At 44.4% G+C, this 20,828-nt stretch overlaps 1 protein-coding gene and 1 pseudogene across 1 annotated transcript in view; one reads left to right on the top strand and one right to left on the bottom strand.

The window, feature by feature from the left end:
• Positions 1 to 20,828, top strand: part of PSD3 (pleckstrin and Sec7 domain containing 3) — a 560,448-nt gene that overhangs the window by 41,846 nt on the left and 497,774 nt on the right. The window lies entirely within an intron of this gene.
• LOC137756096 (protein phosphatase 1F pseudogene) lies at positions 14,339 to 15,115 on the bottom strand (annotated as a pseudogene).

Here is a 20,828-nt window from a genome sequence, read left to right as displayed (position 1 = left end):
TAGAAAAGGAGAAAAAGCATGCAAATACACTCATTAATCCATTCAAAAAATATTTATTAAGTGCCTACTATGTGTCAGCACTACCGGGGTGCTGGAGGCCCCCTAATGAGTGAAAACAAGCAAGGTCCCTGCACTCATGGAGTTTGTAGATAATCGAAGACTAGCCTTAATCACACAAATAAGTATGAGCTGTGGAAAGTGCTGGAAAGGAGCAGTGCTGGGTCATATGCAAGTGCATAATAGAGGGTGTGGTCTAATCCCAGATAGCAGAGAAGTCTTCCCTGGACCTGGGACAATGGAACTAAGAACTGAAGGATGAGTGCTGGTCATCAAGGCAAAGATGGAGGCCCGAGGAGGGCCAGCCTGCAGAGAGCTCTTGTGCAGGGAGAGGGCTTGACCAGGACTCAGGCCTGGAAAGAGGACAGCAAGTGGAGGGGTGCAGGCATGGGACGTGAAAGACGCCAGGGAGGAGGGTCTCACAGGTCAGGATAAGAAGCTGTGTGTTTATTCTAAGAGCCATGGAGCTGTCGAAGGCCTTGAAGCAAAGAGGAGACTTGATCAGACATGGGCTTAAATGAACACTCCAGCTGCAGGGTGGGTAGCAGGATGGTGGGCTTGGGACCAATTCTGGTGAAACTGGAAGAGCACTGGACTCAGAATCAGACATCACAGGTTGTATTCAAGTCTTATGAGCCAATGAACTTGGGCAAACTCTTCTCTTCCTGAGGCTTGGTTTCCTCCTCTGGACACTGAGGCAGTTGGGAGAGGATGTGTGTGACTAAGTCCTGGCTCACAGGAGGCCTTCAGTCCATTTGTTTAATCCTATACCTTTTTCAGTGTTTCCTAAGCCTCATAGCCATTATTTGTCTGCCAGGAGGGGATGTAGGTGAAGGGTGTAGACCCAGTGCATTTCTGTGTCTAGTTCAAAGAGCACACTCAGGCTCACCTCGCAGGCCCTGGGGTGGCGGGGTCACTTAAATTAGATCACTTTCTTTTTTCTCATTTGCAAGTTGCAGACCTCAAAGACTAACTAGGAAGAGTTGACATGGCCTCCTTGACCTGCATCCTAAGTACTGAACTCTTGATCTAAGAATTGTTGCTATCTCCATCACAAATTGGCTGGCTTGTTCGAACAAAAGTGTTATGTTTTGGGACTTCCCTGGTGGTCCAGCAGTTAAGACTCCACACTCCCAATGCAGGGGACTCGGGTTCTATCCCTGGCTGGGGAATTAGATCCCAAATGCCACAACTAAGACCCGGTGCAGCCAAATAAATAGGTAAATAAATACTTTTTTTAAAAGTATTATGTTTCCAAAATCTGGGCTTCTTTAAGAGTTTCAACTCTCTGCTAGGTGCTGGCTGGAACTGAGGATTTTAATTGTTCCATCCCTTCCCTTGTCATGATTGTTTTTCACTAATGGGTTAAGCTAATACATGGCAGGCATAGGATTCAAATGCAGGGAGTCTGGCTTCACACCATGGGTTTTGCCAGGACACCCTGCTGTCCCACTATTCAAAGCAGGCTCAGGAGCTGAGGAGAGAAAATATCTAGGTTTCCACCTTTTAATTAGATGAGGAAATAGAGCCATCTTTGTCACCATCCTCTGTCACAGATCTTAGAGGCACAGGAAACTCTTAGAAGCACCGGAAGCTCATCATACATGTGATTTAGGTGTAAGGGATTCCTGGTACAGTGATGGGGGAGGTTCTCCTCCCTCCTCCTTGGAGAATGTCCCCTCCTTCTAGGGCCTGAACTGTTTCTCCACCCACCTACCCAAATTTGCATGTTGAAGTCCTAACTCCCAGTGCCTGAGAATGTGACTGTATTTGGACACAGGGCCTTTAAAGCAGTAATTAAGGTGAAATGAGGTCATATGGGTGGACCCTAATCTAATAGGTGTCCTTATAAGAAGAGATGAGGACCCAGACGACACACAGACGAGGGCAACCCTGAGAGGACACAGGGAAAGGTGACCCCTACAAGACAAGGAGAAAGTCCTCGGAAGGAACAAACGCTGCTGACACCTTGATCTTGGACTTCCAGCCTCCAGGACTGTGAGACAATACATTGCTGTTATGTAAGCCACCCAGTCTGTGGTACTTTGTTGTGGCAGCCCTAGCAAACTGATACAGAGCCTAAGGCAGCTCTGCCAAATCTGCGTAAAGTGAGAAAACCTGATTGTTTCCTTGCTTCCCTGCTCGTATAGACTAGATCGGACCCTAGCAGTGAGTTTTCTCTATTTTGTTAACGCAGCTGCTTACGGATTCACAAGCACCTTGCAGCCCAGCAACTCACAGGTCTCACGTTTACCCACCACGCTGATGGTGTGGGGTCTCCTCCTGTCTTTCTTCCGTCCTTTCTCCACAAGGATATATGAGGATATATAGCATTCTGGCAGTTAAGTTGCTCAGAGTACATAAAGTATTAATTCAGCAGCTGAGCACCTTTCACTATTTTATCCATATATCTTTGTGAGCTAAATGGTTTTCACATGCTCAGGGCTATAAACCATTTCTTCAGGAACCTGACTTTCAAAGGTGTGGGCTTTAGATGGGGAGAAAGTACACTCTGCCCTCATAAAAGAGCCCATAAAAAACATCTCTAACTGCTCTTGCCACCTAGGTGATAGGTCTGCCAGGACTCTGTGCCCTGTAGGAGAGGGCGGGACCGCTTCTCAGTGAAGGGCCAGGAGGTTGGCTCCATTGTCCCACCAGGCCCACTGGCATTTGGGTTAATTTTAGTCCCGGGGGCGGTCATCAAGCCTGGCCTCACCCTGGCTGCCACTTCTCGCGAGGCTTCAGGAGAATGAGTTAGAGGCGTCTGCCCTGTTCTTTGGAAACTCTGGATGTGCAAACGCTACTTGTCTCCAGGTTTGGGCAAGCCAAGGGTGCTGCCAGGCCATTCAGTGGAGAGGATGCATAAGCAAGGATAGAAGGCGAATGTGCATGAAACTTCACTAAAAATATTCAACCACAAGACACTCAATGACACTAGGCTGTGTGTAGGTGTTACCTGACAGCAGAAACTTCAGAGCAGGAGGCCCACCTGGCCACAGCATCGGCCCTGGGGAAGATTCTGCCAGGAGCACAGGCACCTTGGGATCCTTGTTCTGATGGGTTCCCGTTCTTAGGCAGGAGAGAGCTGGTCCTCTGCCTTTTAAGTCACATCATTCAGCACGTCCTTATTGAATACCCACCTTGTATTATGCAAGAAGCGGGGGAATGGCTGATAGACAGACGTGCTCCCTGTCCCCTGGGCTCAGCAGTGTGCTTGTGCACGCAGCATAGGCTGTTTCCTTCCCTCACCGCACTCTGTGTCTCCCTCTTCTTTGTCCTTTCTTCCATTCATCTGTCCCCTGCACGCTCCACCTCCCAGAGGCTTGTATCGGAGGAAGACGCTGCAGGAAGAATGATGCTTATCTCAGGGCCTGAGTCCCTAATGGCAGGAGTATATCATCCGACTAGGAGATATTTTACGATAAATGACCATTTTATGGTCTCTCCAATTACAGGATCCTGAATCCCTTGCTTGTAATGAAATCTGCACAATGCATCTTACTGCTATAACCTGGAGGAACATGAGGGCTACCCCAGAGTGCCAAGGACTGCGCAGTTAGAGACCTCCATGCTTGCAAATCAGCAATGCATTTTGTCATTAGCAAATAAACAGCTGAGTGGCACTGCATTGCTCGCCTGAGGCTCTTAAGTACTTCATCTACTCAAGCACCTAGCTTAGTTCCTGCTTCCTGCAAACAGATTCATGTCCCCACATACACAGGAGTAAGAGACCTGCTGGCACTGAGCCCCAGGGAGGTAGTGGGGTTTGCAGAGGAAATGCTGACAAATGTAATTGCTGGCAGCTGTAGGTCCCAGGGCTGCCAGCCCTAAGATTTAACCCCTCACTTTCCAGGTGCTATGTGAACTGAGGTTGGATAGAGATCACTCTTGATCAAAAACAAGTGCTCACCTGAGGCTAGAGATCACTCTTGATCAAAAACAGGTGCTCACCTGAGGCCCACACCTGAGAACTTTGTCCCTGTTCCTATCCAGTTTAATGCCTTTTCTTCTATTGCAAGACCAACCAACCATTTCACTTGCCAAGACTTGAATGATAGTAAGCTTCAGTATTAAATACTGTTTAGCAGTGTCAACAGTATTTCTTTGAAACTTCCTTTGTCAGCTTTAACAAAACCTCATCAGATCTTACTAAAAGGATTAGCATCCTGGTGTTTTACTTGGGTAATCCAATATTGCATCAAACTTGGAAGAAAAAAGAAGTTTACCTTGCCTTGGAAATTCAAGGCAAAGTTACACTTGGGTGTTTTAAGAGGCAGACGGGAATGATAAGGGGTAGAGTGCCAGGACTGAGTGAGAAAGAGTAGGCATGGCCCTTTGCTAAGTCTGACCTCAGCCAGATGCATGGTGCCAGGAACTTAGCTCATATTTGCTGAATGAATAAGTGATAGCCCAAGAAAGGAAACTGATCAATGCTAAAATCAGAGTCCCTGTCAGTTCCGAAAGTGTAAGATCTAGTTATTTCATCTTTGTTCTACACATATTTTCTTGTTTCCTATTGGATAATTCCAGTAAAATTTGTACCCAAACTAAACTTGAACAAGATGTAAGGGATGATGGTTATGGACAAAAAGAAGATTTAAAGGAAAACATTTGAGAAACTAGTAATTAGACTGACGAAAGCCCTGAATTCAACTGGGAGTAAAAATGCCTACTTGGTAGGTTATTGTGAGGATTAAATGAGATCACGTGTATAAAGCATCCGGCATGGTGCTGACACCTAGAAGGTGCCCAACAATTGTTAGCAGCCTCCTGTCAACACAGCCAACCTCAGTTGATTTTGGCTGAATCAGAGGGCTGGTTTCTTTTACTTTCTTCCATTTCTAGAATTTCCTTCCCCTCTTAATGGAGAAATGTTACGGAGGTAAGGGATTATTACCTTTCTTTTGTTAGGTAAAGAGACCTCATCTTTGCAAGAGCAAAGAGTTTTCTAATCACTTGGGTAAACTTCTGTAGAATCAGTCCTAGAAAACAACTACTGGGAACTGCTATTTTCAAGAGCTTTATGCTTTTGCTTAGAAATGCTTCTTATTTTCCCAGGAAAGATACTTGGCTGTGTTCAAGGGAGTTTGGCTACTGTCAGTCTCAACTCCCTTAACACTTCTGATATATCCAAAATAAAAGACATATAAGGGAAATATCCCGGCCCTTTGGTGAACTTTTTCAATGGAACTGTGAATCTCTCGGTTTCATATCATTCTCTCCTTAAAATGTTCTCTCAATTGCCTGTAACAAAGTCCAAACCCTTTATAATGGCATTCAAGGATTTTCACAATTTGGGCCTTAACTTCTTCAAAAGTCTCATCTGCCTGTCTCCCCAGAGCATACCTAAGCCTTCACATTTTTCTATATAGCCTTCCCCATCTCTCCAACAAACTCCTATTCATCCTTGGAGAATCTCTTCTGTGAAGCTTTGTGGTACACCACAGAGCAAGGTTCTCATAGAACTTTCATAGTTCTTTTGCTCTTACAGTATTTTTCATGTTTTATTGTATTTCATGTTGATATAGTTGGCTTGTACAGCATCTAGTATCTAGTTGACACTAACTGTGTTTGTTGAATAAATGTTGTCTTGAATTTGGTCCAAAAAAGGGGGGAGTACACCAATGTTTTACTGTTTGCACCAGACTGCAAACTCCTAGAGAAAAAGACCTGGTCTTGGTGACTAGATTAAAGACCATGGAATGAGTTGACAAAGAACAGTAAATACAGTGAAAAAGAACAGATAATAATTTACATTCATTTAATATCTGCTATAAACCGGGTACTAGATGCTTTCAAGGATACAATTGATATAATCTTATTTAATCTATTTGATAACCAGGTGGGGATTAACACACTTACAGGGTAGTAAACGGGTTTAAGGGTAGAGTGACTTGGTTAGTGACTTAATTAATCATGGAGCCTAGATTTGAATCCCATCTGTTGCTCCAAAGTCCAGGTTGTTTGCGTTACCCCAGTCTGGCTCAGAGAAGGGAGGCTACCATTGAAGGTATAGGCTGGCACTAGTTTGCAGCACGGGTTTGAGGGGGAAAGGCAGCCAGGAGATTGCAGGAATTAGTCAGCTGTGAGGTGATGAGTGCCTGGGCAAGAGTAATAAGCGGAGAGCGATCAATACAAGTGATAGGCCCTGACAGGGAGGAGCCAGGTGCAGCACAGAATCTTACTTGGTCCTGAATGTGGTTGTTCGAGGGGTGGGGTGGGGGGACTGCAGTAGGGGCAGGGCACAGTCCTGAGCACAGATTCCCAGACGCAGCTGCTCCAGACCCTGAGCTGGGAGACTGGCCAGCAGCGTGGGGAGAGGAGACGAAAAAGACTCAGGTCCTGCAGAAAAATCATCATGTGGTTAATGCCTATGTGAGTATCTGAGCCCTGACACAATATGTGGTCACGGTGGTTCCCCCCAGCTATGAACCTAAAGGTGGCCTGCAAAAGTAATAGGTTGGATCCCATTTTCCCCCCAGGTGGGAGGGGTTGTAGAGTCCACAGCCCCACAAAAGCGTGACCAGATGAGAGGATTGTGTGGGAGCTCTGTTTGGCTGAATATCACAGTAAATGGAAAGGTTTTTGACCCTGAGCTACCACTAAAACTGCTTCGAGATCTTGTTTATCTAGCATGATTCCACACCTGTGGATTCTTACCACAATCATTTTGGCCAAATATGCTGTTTGCCAGTCTATGATATTTGGCAGAATGTGTGGTCTGATGCTGAACATAGACCTGGCCTCCTGGTTAACATGCTTCATGTCTTGGGTCTTTACTCTTTTTTTTTTTCTACTCTTTTCTGTTCCACCCATTTTCTATAAGGTCAAAGTAGTTTATGGACATGTACCAGATTCCTGGGGAGAGGCGGTAGGATAAGTAAGGACCCGGTCTTTTTGTAACTCCCTCCCTCCTACCTGCATTACTGGCCAACTCGCTGGTAGCATATTCCTTTATTCAATTTTACCAAGATGGAAGTTGTATTTAACTGGAGATTGAGAGTCATCATTCTTCTCTTGTAAAGCTGTGCTTTCTTTTTAGGAAGTATGATTCTTTTATAGGTATTTCATTCAATTAAAAAGAAAGAGAGAGAAAATTGAACTTTTGGCAGCAACATCAAGTGTTATGAATGAAATTAAAGCACCCAAGCCAGTGCTCAAGCCTATTATGTGGATTTATGATATTCCTTTGAACTCTTCATAAATTCAGTGATTTTGAGTTTCAGTGACCCGTGAAAAAAGCACTTTCATGAGGTGCTTTTGTTTATGTCCCAGACTTTTTTTTAAAGAAAACTGCAGAAATTCTGTTGGTGTCTGGACCTGGTCAACTTATAGACAACCTACTTTGCTGGCATAGAATTAAAGGTTTTTGATATGTCAATCATTGACATTCTGCTGTTACGTATGATTTTCTTCACTTTATATATTATAGACCTAGATTTATCATGCCTGACATTTTGGTTTTAAACATACACCTAGGCTTGCTTGGAGAAGAACATGTTGGGGGCTCACTTATCTGGGAGCCTCACCCCGCATTTCACTAAGCATGTGGAGGGAAATAAGTTTTGCAGAATGTAATCCTAGAAGGTGGGTCACCTGTGAAATCACTTTAGAATTTGATATCCTTTAAAAAGTGGGGGGAGGGGTGCTGTAGGGATGAAATACCATATGTTGGGTGCAATGTGGGAATCTGAGTCTTTTCCTCTTTTATTATGTAACGGTTTTGAAACCACATGTTCATCCAGCTGTTTCTCATCAGATTTGTTTTGTTTCCATATACACACATACACATAAAATAAAACAATTTTAATGAAAAGAGATATTCTCTTTTCCCCTTAAAGTTTCTTTGATGATGAAATTCATGTAAAGGTCTGAATTATGACAATGTACAAGTTAAAGGATTCAGAAGAGAATTAGAACAAAATTCAGTTTTGATTATCTCTTGTCTCCCTTTTTCAAATATGTTTCTTCATTCCTTTGCTCTCTATAAAACCACATGGGAGGGCTTCCCTGGTGGTGCAGTGGTTAAGAATCCGCCTGCCAATGCAGGGGACACGGGTTCGAGCCCTGGTCCGGGAAAATCCCACATGCCGCAGAGCAACTAAGCCCGTGCACCACAACTACTGAGCCTGCGCTCTAGAGCCCGCGAGTCACAACTACTGAGCCCGCATGCCACAACTACTGAAGCCCGCGCGCCTAGAGCCCATGCTCCGCAACAAGAGAAGCCACCGTGATGAGAAGCTCGCGTGCTGCAACAAAGAGTAGCCCCGCTCGCCGCAACTAGAGAAAGCCTGCGTGCAGCAATGAAGACCCAATGCAGCCAAAAATAAATAAATAAACTAATTAATTTTAAAAAATAAATGGATATTTTTTTAAAAACCACATAGGAAAAGCACAATTTTGAAATAATATTAGAAATCACAGTTTTTGGTTTCTTTTTCATGAGAAAAGATAAAATGGCAGAAAAATTGTGCTGATGACATCAAAACAGAGGAATACTGGTTGTTCAGAGCATGTTGGGACACACTTACTTCTTCCTCTTACCCTTGTCTCATTACTGAAAATTTGCTTGGGCATATAGTCCAGCGTGTTTGTCTGACACATATTAACTTTGTATACAAAGACACGTAGCTGTCCTTGGGTCTGGCCCAGCAAGTTCAAGAATTGTAGCATTTCCAGCAGTTACAGCTTTGCAAAGGGACAGAGCACATTATAAAACATTTTATTGTACCTTTTGCACTGAATTTCATTTAAGTAAGAATAGTAACTTAGATTTCTATAAAAATTTATACTTTTTAGTAACTTAGATTTCTATAAACTTTATACATTCCCTCATTTAATCTTCAGAAATTGATACCCCTTTTACTATGAATTTAAGGCTCAGGGGATTCTGACTTCACGTAAATAAGTAAAATGGGTGTCATGCAATGGGGCTCATTCATTATGGCAAATCACCCTACTACACTGGGGACGGGTCAGCTCCTAAAGGTAGGATAACTAGCTAGACCAGCTCCAGTTAGCTCTGACCTCTGCGTTAATGCCTGTCCCTTTTGTCTTCTGACTTACAGGGTTATGGGGCCATATAGAAAGCAGATAAGGCAGGTTCTACATAAAATGGGATCAAGTCTCATAGGGTGTAGAACGTTGGCGGTAGCGAAACCTTCCATACCATGTTGTCCAAACCTGACTCATGGGCAACATCCCTGACTTACCCCCTTTCCCAGATATTTCCAGTAATAAGGGACACAGCCCCTCACATGTAGCTTCTTCAGCAAGCTCGTCACCTGCATGGATATTCTGGTCCAAGCCCCAAGACTCTCTTACCTGACAACTGAATCTTATAGGTCTTCCTGTCATCACTCTTGTCCTGCTGCAAACTCCATGATCTATTCTCCACATAGCAGTAGGTGATCTTTTAAAATGTAATCAGGCCAAGTTATTCTCAGGCTTAAAATCCTCTAAGGTATCCCCACCAGTTAAAATCTAAATCCAAATTCTGAGCATGGCCTTCAGGCCCAAAGACCTGGACTCCAGCCTTCATGCTGAGCCCTGGTCCTTAGTGCTCTGCACCAACCACAAGGATCCTCTCACTGCTCCCATTTCATGACCTTTGCCCTCTCCCCAGGCTCCCCTCCCGTCTTTGTGGTACGTTCCCTCATTGTCAGGTCAATGCTCCAACATCATCTCCTCAGACCACCCTAACTAAAACATTTCTCATTGCGGTGGCTTCTCTTTTTGCGGAGCACGGGCTCAGCAGTTGTGGGTTGCGGGCTCTAGAGCGCAGGCTCACTAGTTGTGGCACACGGTCTTAGTTGCTCCGCGGCATGTGGGATCTTCCCAGACCAGGGATAGAACCCGTCTCCCCTGCACTGGCAGGCAGATTCTTAATCGCTGCACCACCAGGGAAGTCCCAGATATTATTTCTTTTGGTAAGAGTTTGGAATGTAAAGGAAGGAGAAAGGTAAGATATAAATTGGGGAGATTAACAGAGTTCAGGGAAGACCTCTTGAGTGAACAAAATCCTGTAAAGAAAGGAAAAAGGATCATATATTTAGACACAGGGCTTAGTGTTAGGGAAGAGAAGGTAGATGTTGAGATAGGAGCACAAAACAGATGATAAGGATGAGAAGAGAGATGGGTATTTTGATAAAGAGAAGGTCTTCCAGTGCCACCTTGTTAGATCAGCCCATGGCCCCCACTTGTTGAGAGCTTGTGAGTGCCTCTTTCTCACTACACCACATGGGGCTGATAATTCCCACTTTCTGAACTGATACAGTTTGATAAGCACTGCCAGGGCTAAGGACAGAGCTCTGTAGAGGTGTAAGAAAGCCTCTCCAAGTGGCCACTGACCAACAGTGAATCGAGCCGCCATTCATGCAACACAATCATTAAGAATCTCGGGGCTGGAGGCACCTGAAAGGCCATCTGGCCCAAGGTCACCTGCATTCCCTCCACAGCATCTCCAGCAGGCAGTTACATACAAGCTGCATTTGAACAGCATCCCATCTGGTATCTTGCAAGCCAGACCTTTCTTTCTCAGGTTAGATTCTTCAGCACAGGAATTCTCCCACTGATCTTCCATAGACTTGAAATTGCCATTTTCAATCACTCCTTAGGCTTAACAGACTGAAGGATTCTTTTAAACCACAAATACATAACCTGGGAATGGAGATGCTGGTGATGCCTTTTCTGTAAGAGTCCTTGTCAGTCACAAAGGATGACTCCAAGGAGGGGTAAATCTAACGTGCGGTGGGAGGGCTGCAGATGTTAACATCTGAGGATGCTTAACACCAAGGGATGTTAAAGAGCGTAAGACACTGCTACAGAAGCCAACGTGCAAGCACAGGGTATTCAGAGGAAGGGAAATATTGAAGTCATGTTCATCCTTTATCTTATTCTGGCCCCAGGTGGGCACTGGGGTGTGCCACCATCTAAAGAGGAGCCCAGGCCTGAGCATTCACTCCTTGCCCTCATGTAAACGAGGACATTTCAATTACTGGCAATGAGGTAGTCCATTGAATCCATTTAAATGGACCCAGCCAGAGGTTCATGGATCTGGTTTAAGCTAGGATAGCGGAAGGTATTCTCAGTCTACCTGAGGATAAGACTTCCAACCAGCCACGTAACCCTACCACAATCCAAATGGAGCCCAGCCCAGCCCAGCCCAGCCCAGCACTCTCTGAGTTCAGCTAACTCTGAACTTTGTTTTTCCTCATCTGTGAAATACCTCACCTGTTAGAATGCAGGGAGCTAGAGTAGAGGGTGGGTGGGTCTTCCCACTTCTAAATTCCATGATAGTAGCTCAGCTACAAGATCTCCCCGGAGACTCAAGAGACCACAGCAAGGAGGCAGGTGGGAAAGGAGCAACGGCAGCTCCAGAATTTCAACCTATGGCAGACCTGGGGCCCATCTGTTTGGAGGTTTGACAATCTGGAGAGCTTGTCACATAGTTCCATCTGCATGGCAAGCAGCGGTTTTTACTTTGCATAAGCATTGGTGGGAGTTAAGGGAGGTTGACAAGCTCCCTGCAAACAACCCTTGTGCCATTTTGGGAAATAGGTCCTGGCGGATGATGTGGCCATCCCTCCAGCTCTCACTCGGGGCAATCTCCATACCCTGCATTCAGCTTTAGGAAACGGGAAAGCTCAGCAGTGGCATTTGAGTATTGTCACCACCATCAGAAGATGTTCCTTTTTCATCAGGAAACTTTGGTTATCACTAATTTTCTCTTCTGCCTGAGTGTATGATGTGAGTTGGTTAAGATTTGGCCAAGAGAAGCATAAAAGAGAGACTAGAAAATCTGTTAAAAATAAAAAGGTGATAAAAGTTTTTAAAAATCCTTTTCTTAATTCAATGATGAAATATGGCTGTTAATGGAAAACGAATTGGTCTACTCCGGCCATAAATACTTTATGTTTATGTTAATCACACTAGCGTTAATACCAAACACTGTGCATCTATTTATAGCAGTTTTCATCTTCATAGTGCTTTACGGACAACTAATTAATTAAACAAACCTATTTTAACTGGTTGCCATGGTAGCAGAGATGCACAGAAATGGTTGCATCCATCAAATTCATTCGTAGCTCCTGAAATATAATTCAGTTTGGGCAATAAGTTATCATTATGCAGCACTATAATGTGTTTAGAACGATAATTACTATGTTAGTAATGAAAAGATTTGCGAGTACACATAAATACATGCAGTAGCAAATATTTATAAAGATAATTTTTATGCTTGTTACCTATAAAGTCTTTTCCTCCACTGAATCTGGTAGCCAAAACATGACAATTTCATCTGTAATTATTACTCTGTTTATACCTTATCTACTGTGTTTGCTCTTCAGTACCCATCCTGAGAAGATGGTCATCCAGATGAAAGAGGCTTCCAAAAATTTGCCGCTGAATAAACAGTGAGGAGAGGAGTTGCGGGGCAGGGCGGGGAGCTGACAGTTGCCACCTTCAAGTGTCTGAAAGCTATTGGAGTGGAAGAGGAATGGGAGTGGTGGCTTGACCGCTGGTGTCCAGACCAGCGTGAATGGCTGAAGCTACAGCGAGGCATGTGTGACCTGCGGCCCCACGGCACAGGGGTTACCTGGGATGCTCTGGAGTCAGGCTGGACCTAAATCCAGACCCCGGCCTTGCTGTGGTGGGGTTAGCTGCTCTGAGCCACGGGCCTGCTGCACGGGGTCGTGTGGGGATTCCCAGCTAATGCGCGAAGGCCTCTGCCTAGCACAGAATAAATAGAGCATGAGTGTTAGCTCTTTATTAGTGGAGGATTTTTACCTGAAGTTTGTTAAAAATAGAATGGGCTGCTTTGTGAAGCAATGACTCACTTCTCTGTCAACCGGAAGTAATGAAGCAGAACCTGGATGGCCACCTGTTAAAACTGCTGTATAAGGGCTTCCTGCCTTGAGGGTAAGGTTGAAATAGATGATTTCCAGGTCCACGATTCCATGAATTTGGGGAGGAGGGGAAGGAGGAAGGACTTTTATTTTCATCCTTCAACCTTTGCTTTACTGGATTCTTACTATAATGTAATACTTGGGTGAACTAGGTTTGTGACGTAGTGTTATTGGTAAAATGGTATTATATGGAGCAAACTGTTCTCTTTCAGATTTTTGTCCTGAGCTAGCCTTAATTCTAAGAAAGACACTCACTAATTTGACTGTTTAGTCTCTGCCAAGTTTTCCTCCGAGACCCTTTAGGTCCTTTTCAAATGGAGATTTTTTTCCAACTAGTTTCCCTAAGTCTGTGGCTCACTATGTTCTAAAATTACGTCATTTCCCTTATTATCCAGAATGTCATCTGTCTATAGTCATATTTCTCTAAATATTTGTACCTATCTTTACCTTGTCCTTTAACTCCTCATCAGTGAGCAGGCAATGAACCAGACTAGGTTTGTTTTTTTTTTAACGTCTCAGCAAAGGTGTTTTTAATAAACACAGCCTAAGCTAAACAGCTCTGCTTCAGAGAATTCTTTCTTGACTAGAGCGGCAGCCCTGAGCTCCTGGGTGGCGGGGCTCCCAGCTCACAGTCTTAGACCTGGAAGGTTTTCTGTTCAGATTCAAATGCAGCCTTGTTAATTCTGGTGAGGTCTGTGCTCAGAGCATCTGATGACAGTGCCTCCCTCCCCGCCCCACGTCTCCTCCTGCCTTGTCGACTGGGCCAGGCCTCAGCTCTCTGCGCCTGTTTCCCGATCTCAGAAAGGGACACGATCTTAGTATCCACCCTGCTAGGAGGACCCCCGAAGTTCCGAGGTGAGGTTCAGTGGGCGGTAAGGTCACAGAGGGACCGGATGCGTCCTTTCTTCTTTCAGAAACAAACGCGCCTCATCGCGCTAACTGCGGACACCAGCAGCCTAGGGAGACCTGCCCGGGGGAGGTGTTTGGGGGGTGGGGAGGGTCAGGTGGACCTCGTGTTGCTGCTTCGCGTTATTGCCCTTCGTAGATGGTGCGTTTTTCACAAATTGAAGGTTTGTGGCAACCCTGCGCCGAGCAAGTTTATTGGCACCATTTTTCCAACAGCATTTGCTCACTTCCTGTCTCTGTGCCGCATTTTGGTAACTCCCGCGATACTTCAAACTTTTTCATTATTATTATTCTCTGTCATGGTGACCTGTGAGCAGTCATCTTTGATGTTCCTATTGCAAAAAGATCACGACTGGAAGACTCAGGTGACGGCTAGCATTTTTTAGCAATAAGGTTTTTTACCGTACTTGTGTTGTTTTAGACGTAATTCTGCTGCACGCTTATAGATGAGGGTACAGTGTAAACAGCTTTTATCTGCACTCTGGCGGGGCTTTCAAGAGGAATATATCATCGGTGCAGCGGAAGGCTGCTCGCAGGGCCCCCGCGGGGTCAGTGGGCAGCTCGGGCTGGTGGGCAGCAACAGCGTGCATGTACACAGACGCGTACCTCGCGGCGTCCACCCCTCCGTGCCCATCGAACACGGCAAAGTAGGCGCGGTCCACAGAGTCCGATAGGCCGAAGAGCAGGTTGAAGGCTGGGAGGCACACGTGTGGTCCTCCATCCTGCAGCGGGCATTCCGGATGGCGTGCACGGAGACCAGCCACTGCCGCTGCGGGACCCAGGAAGCCACGGGCACCTGCTTCTGCCACTGGCTGCACACTTCCCAGAGCCGGTCAAAGAGGCTCCGCGCCAGGCCCGCAGCGTCCAGCAGGCTCACAGGGGCCTCCTCCTCCTCATCGCCGTCCTCCTCCTCCTCCTGCTCCGGCAACTTCCTGAACTCAGGAAGGTCCGTCTGCAGCAGCCAGGCAGGCAGCGAGTGGCGGCCGAGCGCTCCTGCTGCTTAGGAAGCCCACGGCCAGCTCAGCCAGCTCGCCTTCCACCTCCTCCTGGGTCAGCATCGTCCCTCGGACCTTCCATGGCAACGGGCTCTCCGGGCCCAGCGGGGCTGGGAAGTCGCGGAGGAGCGCGTCCAGGAGGCTGGGGTTCTCCTCTGCCTTCTGGCTGTTCTGCTGTGGGGTTCCCGAGGCCATGCCCAGAGCATCCCCGGGGGCTGCTGCCAGGTCGTTGGTCTTCATTCTGCCACTCGGCCGCCCGGCGCCCGCTAGCCGCTCCCCCCAGCCTAGGTTTTTAACAGTGTGGACTTCTTTCTCGTTTTTCTTACGTTCTCTCTAACAACACCGTATGGTGACAGCTCTGGCCCAGCTGCTAAACGTCTGCCCAGAGCCGCTGAAGTCCACACAGTTACAGGCTTGTTTGTGGGACCTCGTGTCAGGTCCATCCCAACCACTCATGAGACTGCTACTCCGGGGAGTGTGGTTGTCACTATGACAACAGGCTGAGAAGACCAGGGATAGACTGAGAACTTTACAGCGAGGCTGAGAGGGAGCCCAGGGAAAAGGAAAGAGAAAATAAATCCTAGGGAGGTCACCAAGGCAAGGGTGCAGGGCTGGGTGTAAGCAGTACAGGGTAGAAAGGAGACAGAAGGAGAAGGAGAGCAAGAAAGAAGAGGTTTAAAATCTGTCCTGATTCTCACTTTTAAGCCCTACGTCTACACAGATCCTTTAGATGCAATAGAAACCCCACTCCTTAGAAGAAATAAAAATTAAGGTTTGAAAAACAAAATATATTCTAAAAGAGAAAAGAAAAATGTCCTTTTACGGATAACCATTCTAGAATTAATCATTTACTATAAAAGCACCATAACAGCATCAGCAATATAAACTAGTATGGGCAATTTCTATAGTAAACCAAAAAGGAGAAAAAAATTAAAGGAGAAAAAAATCTCATATCCAAAAATATGATGATTGTGTATCTCTAACTATTAAATAACTTTTAGAAATCACATAAAAAGTCTTTTTTTCTGAACAAAATGGATTTGAAGATGTCCCGTTGTTTTGTGTGTGTGTGACAACTACATGACATTTTAACCAAATGACAAAATTTGGAGCATTAAAGTAGCCCTCCTTCTTATTGTTAAAAGTTTCAGAAGTTCTTTAACTGTAATATGTGCATATTCAACTTATATTCACAACGAAATGAGAGGCAAGTTCTACAGTCTGACATTAATGTTGAATATCCATCAACTACAAATTACTAACCCTTTTTTGGAAATATTTTTCATCTGAAAAAAATCAGTAGCAGGTTAATATAGCTTAAATTACGAAAGAAATCAACTTGGCTTTCAATTTTGTTTCTAAACATTATGTTTAACAAATAAACATAAGGGATAGATAAAACCACGTCTCATTTCTGAGGTGTGTGGGTGTGTGTTTGGGGTTAGTGTAAGAGGATGAAATGTTGATTTTTTAAAAATATTAAATTGCTCTACAAATCTTAAAAGCATTTTATTTGTAACTCATTTGACAAGTGAAGACAGTGGCTGGAGTGAAGGGCCCAGATAGGACCCACTGCCCCCAGGTTGGCCTCCTCCAGTGGTCCCCCCCTCAGGGGTCCAGTGGCCTGAGCATCCATCCCCAAGTCACGCTGAGTGGCAAGAAGGCCCCCCTAGAAGGTGATCATTGCTCCAAAATAGAGCAGATCATGGGATGTGTCCACCTAGGACATTTATAAAGTAAAATATTATGATGACGGTACTCAAACAAGTGTCTTTCAAGCGGTGCCAAGAATCTGTAAAGGGTTTCCCCACCTGTAAGGCAAAGAGGTCGGGTTACATACATCATCTCTAGTGTTCCTCCTAGTTCCCTCTATGACGCTGAGACTTTTGCTCATGGTTTTATCTTCCACTCTTATTTAGTTAGCATACACAAAAGGCCAAAATTTTTTAAAAACTGGTAAGATCAATGCAATAGAAGAGAGTTCAAAAATAGACCCACACATATATGCTCAGTTGATTTTCAACAAGATAACTACATGAGGAAAGGGTAATCTTTTCAAGAATGGTTTTAGAACAATTGGCTATCCATGTAGGAAGAAAGGAACCTTGACCTTTAACTCATACCACATAAAAAAATTCAGCTGTAATGTAAACATAAGAGTTAAAAATATAAAACTTCTAGAAGCAAACATAGGAGAAAATCTTTGTGACATTATATTAGGCAAAGATTTCTTAGGAAACAAAAAAAACAAACCATAACAGAAAAAATGGCAGATTGGACTTCATTTAAATTAAAAACTCTTGCTCTTCAAAGACACTTGAGAAATTGAAAAGACAAGCCAAAAACAGGGAGAAAATTATATGTATTTACAAATACAAATACATTTATAAATATGTATTTACAAAATACCTATCTGATATAGAACTTGGATTCAGGATATATAAAGAATTCTTACAACTTAATAAAAAGAAGACAAAAAGATTCCATTTTAGAAAATGGGCAAAAGATTTAAATAGACACTTTACAAAAGAAGACATACAAATTGAAAATAAGCACATGACAGGATGCTCAATTATTATTTATCATTAAGAAATGCTAGTCAAACTACAATGAGATACCACTCTACATACACAAAAGGCCAAAAATTTTAAAAAACTGGTAATATCAAGTGTTGGCAACAATGTAGAATACTGGAACTCTCAAACATTGCAGATGGGAAAGCAAAATAATATGGCCACCTTGGGAAACTGTTTTGCGTTTAAAAAAAAATAAACATACATTAACCATATGACCCAGAAATATCACTTCTGGATATTTATCCAAGAAGAAGACATATGCGTTATACACAAAAACTTGAATATCGATGTTCATAACATTTTCTTTGTAATAGCCAAAAACTGGACACAACCCAAATGTCCATCACCTGGTGAATAAACAAATTATATTGATATATCCATATAATGGAACACTACTAAACAACAAAGAGGAAAAACTACAGATCCATATAAAAACATGCATGAATCTATGTGAAAGCAGGCAGACGACAAAAGATTTCATACTGCATGATTACATTTATGTGGGATTCTAGAAAAGGGAAAACTACAGCGGAGAGAAAAGCAAGTTATTAGCTGTTAGGATCCAGGGTCTGGAGGGAGGGGTTGACTGCAAAGGGGCATGGAAATTCGGGGGGGAGAAGGTGTGAAATATCTTTTTTTTTTTTTTTAATTTATTTTATTTTTGGCTGTGTTGGGTCTTCGTTGCTGCGCGCGGGTTTTCTCTAGTTGGGGCGAGTGGGGGCTACTCTTCATTGCAGTGCGCAGGCTTCTCATTGCGGTGGCTTCTTGTTGCAGAGCACAGGCTCTAGGCACACAGGCTTCAGTAGTTGTGGCATGTGGGCTCAGTAGTTGTGGCTCACGGGCTCTAGAGTACAGGCTCAGTAGTTGCGGCACACGGGCTTAGTTGCTCCGCCACATGTGGGATCTTCCCGGACCAGGGATCGAACCTGTGTCCCCTGCATTGGCAGATGGATTCTTAACCACTGTGCCACCAGGGAAGCCCCGGTGTGAAATATCTTGATTGTAGTGGTGATTTACAGAACTCGATACATTTGCCAAAGCTCACTGAACTCTGAACTTAACAATTCTTATCACCAGTTTCAACGTGTGTGGGTTTTTCCCCACACCACTAAGCAGTTCCCCAGTGCCAGATGGGTGTCCTACAATTCAAGTCAATTCTGACACTATCTACCTGGACATAGCATCAGAGCCGACAGGTTAAGGGCTCATCCTTAAGGAACGAAAGGCAAGATTGTGTTCCTTGTGTTCTCCAACCCAGAACCTCATCTTTTTGGTTTTTTTAAGGAGGCTTCATTACATAGGCCCAGTTGATTAAGTCACTGGCAATTGGCATCAATTCAACCTCCAGCCCCTCTCCCCTTCCCAGAGGTCAAGGGGGTGGGACTGAAAATTCTAGCCCTTTAATCACAGGGTTGGTTCTCCTTGCAACTAGCCCCCACCCTCAGGTAAGGTTCTAAAGTCACGCTATCAACATAACAAAAGACGCTTCTGCTCTCACCACTTAGGAATTTCGAGATCTTCAGGAGCTCTGTGTCAGGAGCAGGAGGAAGACCAAGTATATTTCTTATTATAAATCACAGTACCACAGCACTAACATTGGTGAGTTTTACAGTATGTAAACTATCCATCAATAAAGCTGATTTTGAAGGAAAGAAACCCTTTTCTCCAGGGTTCCTGACTGTGGATTTATATGAATCAATAGGGCCAAAATAGCTGGGCTCACAGAGTTCAGAAGTGAGGTGACTCGAAAAGAGCCACTCGGTCAGAATTCAGCCCCAGGAACTTGTCAACTCTTGCAGGTAATTCAGCAGATGTGTCCAGAATGAGGGTCTTTAATGGGAAATGGAGAGAGAATGGGTAGATTTCTCTCCTTTCATGAACACAGTTACAGAAATTTTCAAATGTAGGAGTTCCTAAAGCAGATATTTTGAGATGAGAGTTCTATCGGAAGTTCTCTTACCTGCTTTGTTGACAGTGTTCACCAACATTCCTCTCTGTAGAGCCACTGAAATCAAAGGAATCCCTAAACCACATGCTAGTCCCTCCCAAAATAAGGAGAGAGAATTCATTCATCTATGCATTCAGGGAACATTTGATGGGCAACTCCTCTGTGCTGGGCAATGTGCCTTGGGCAGGAGATTAAAAAGGAAATAAATAAAGAAGGTGTGGTCATCTCTGCACCTGAAGTCTAGTCTGGTCTGATTTTCTTGGGGTCACAATTCAGAACATTTACAGATTCAGCTTCTGGGATTTGCCATTATCACTAAAGCCTTGCCAGAAAGATTGTGAGGATTGTGACAATAAAGACTGCTTTTGAACACCAGGGTACTTTTACAATGTGAACGCACTCAGGCATCGGTAATTTTCATAGGTCATTTCTACTCTGGAGAAATATTATACGTGAAATGCTTATTTCAGCAAAGTAGTTTTTATATGGAATCCCCCTTCAATACAAACACTGCTTTTGAAACAATTCCTTTTCACTGGAATAATTCTGAAAAAGTAATTTGTTTTTTGAGGGAAATAGGGACTTTTCCCCAAATATTTTCAGTAATTATTTGGACGGTAAAGCATTTTCTAGTGGAGTAGGAGGATGCAGACAGGTTTTCAAGTGTGAAATAGAAAAGCAGCTATACCTATGTACCTTGGTTTTTGTTCTTGATGGTTGAGTCAGTACCTAGTACTGTACTAAAAAGCTTTATATTCTCAGAAAAATAAACCAGGGCAATCATATGGTATTGTTAGGGAACTGTTGGCTGAAACCACTCACCTTGGCCAGGCACGATAATAACCACTTGCATGAGTTGTCTCACAATAGGAGGTCCCGATAAGGAACATGGTGCTGCCACCTAAAACCAACCTGGAGAATTCGGGAGCGGTCAAAAGGAGGGAGGAGATGCCAGCCCATAATATGTCCTGCCGACCTCCCAGAAACCCTCATGCTGGAAACCATCTTGGCTAAGAGATGCACGTACCATCAGGAAGGACACTGAGTCAGACCAAATATGGGCACAAGCAAGATGATTGGCCAGAGACAACCCCCAAAGCTAACCCCATCACCATAAAACCTGAGACTGCAAGCCGCACGCACGGCAGAGCAGTTCTACTGGGTTCCCCTACCCTGCTGCTCTCCACCTGGGTGTCCTTTCCCAACAAAATCTTTTGCTTTGTCAGTAAGTGTGTCTCCTCGGACAATTCATTTCTGGGTGTTAGACAAGAGCCCACTTCTGGGTCCCCCTTCTGGTGACAGTATCTTTGGACCAAACTTTCACTTGCCATTCAGTGCCTCCTATGTGCCAAAGCCCGTGTGAGGCCTTGCTGTCCAGCAGAACTCTGTGATGACGGAAAGGTTCTATGACTGCACTGTCTAAATATAGTAGTCAGGCTCA

This window comes from Eschrichtius robustus, chromosome 21 (assembly GCF_028021215.1).
Source record: "Eschrichtius robustus isolate mEscRob2 chromosome 21, mEscRob2.pri, whole genome shotgun sequence".
Classification (NCBI taxonomy): domain Eukaryota; kingdom Metazoa; phylum Chordata; class Mammalia; order Artiodactyla; family Eschrichtiidae; genus Eschrichtius; species Eschrichtius robustus.
The sequence above is the reverse complement of the archived record's forward strand: the minus strand, read 5'-3'. Positions and strand labels throughout refer to the sequence as shown.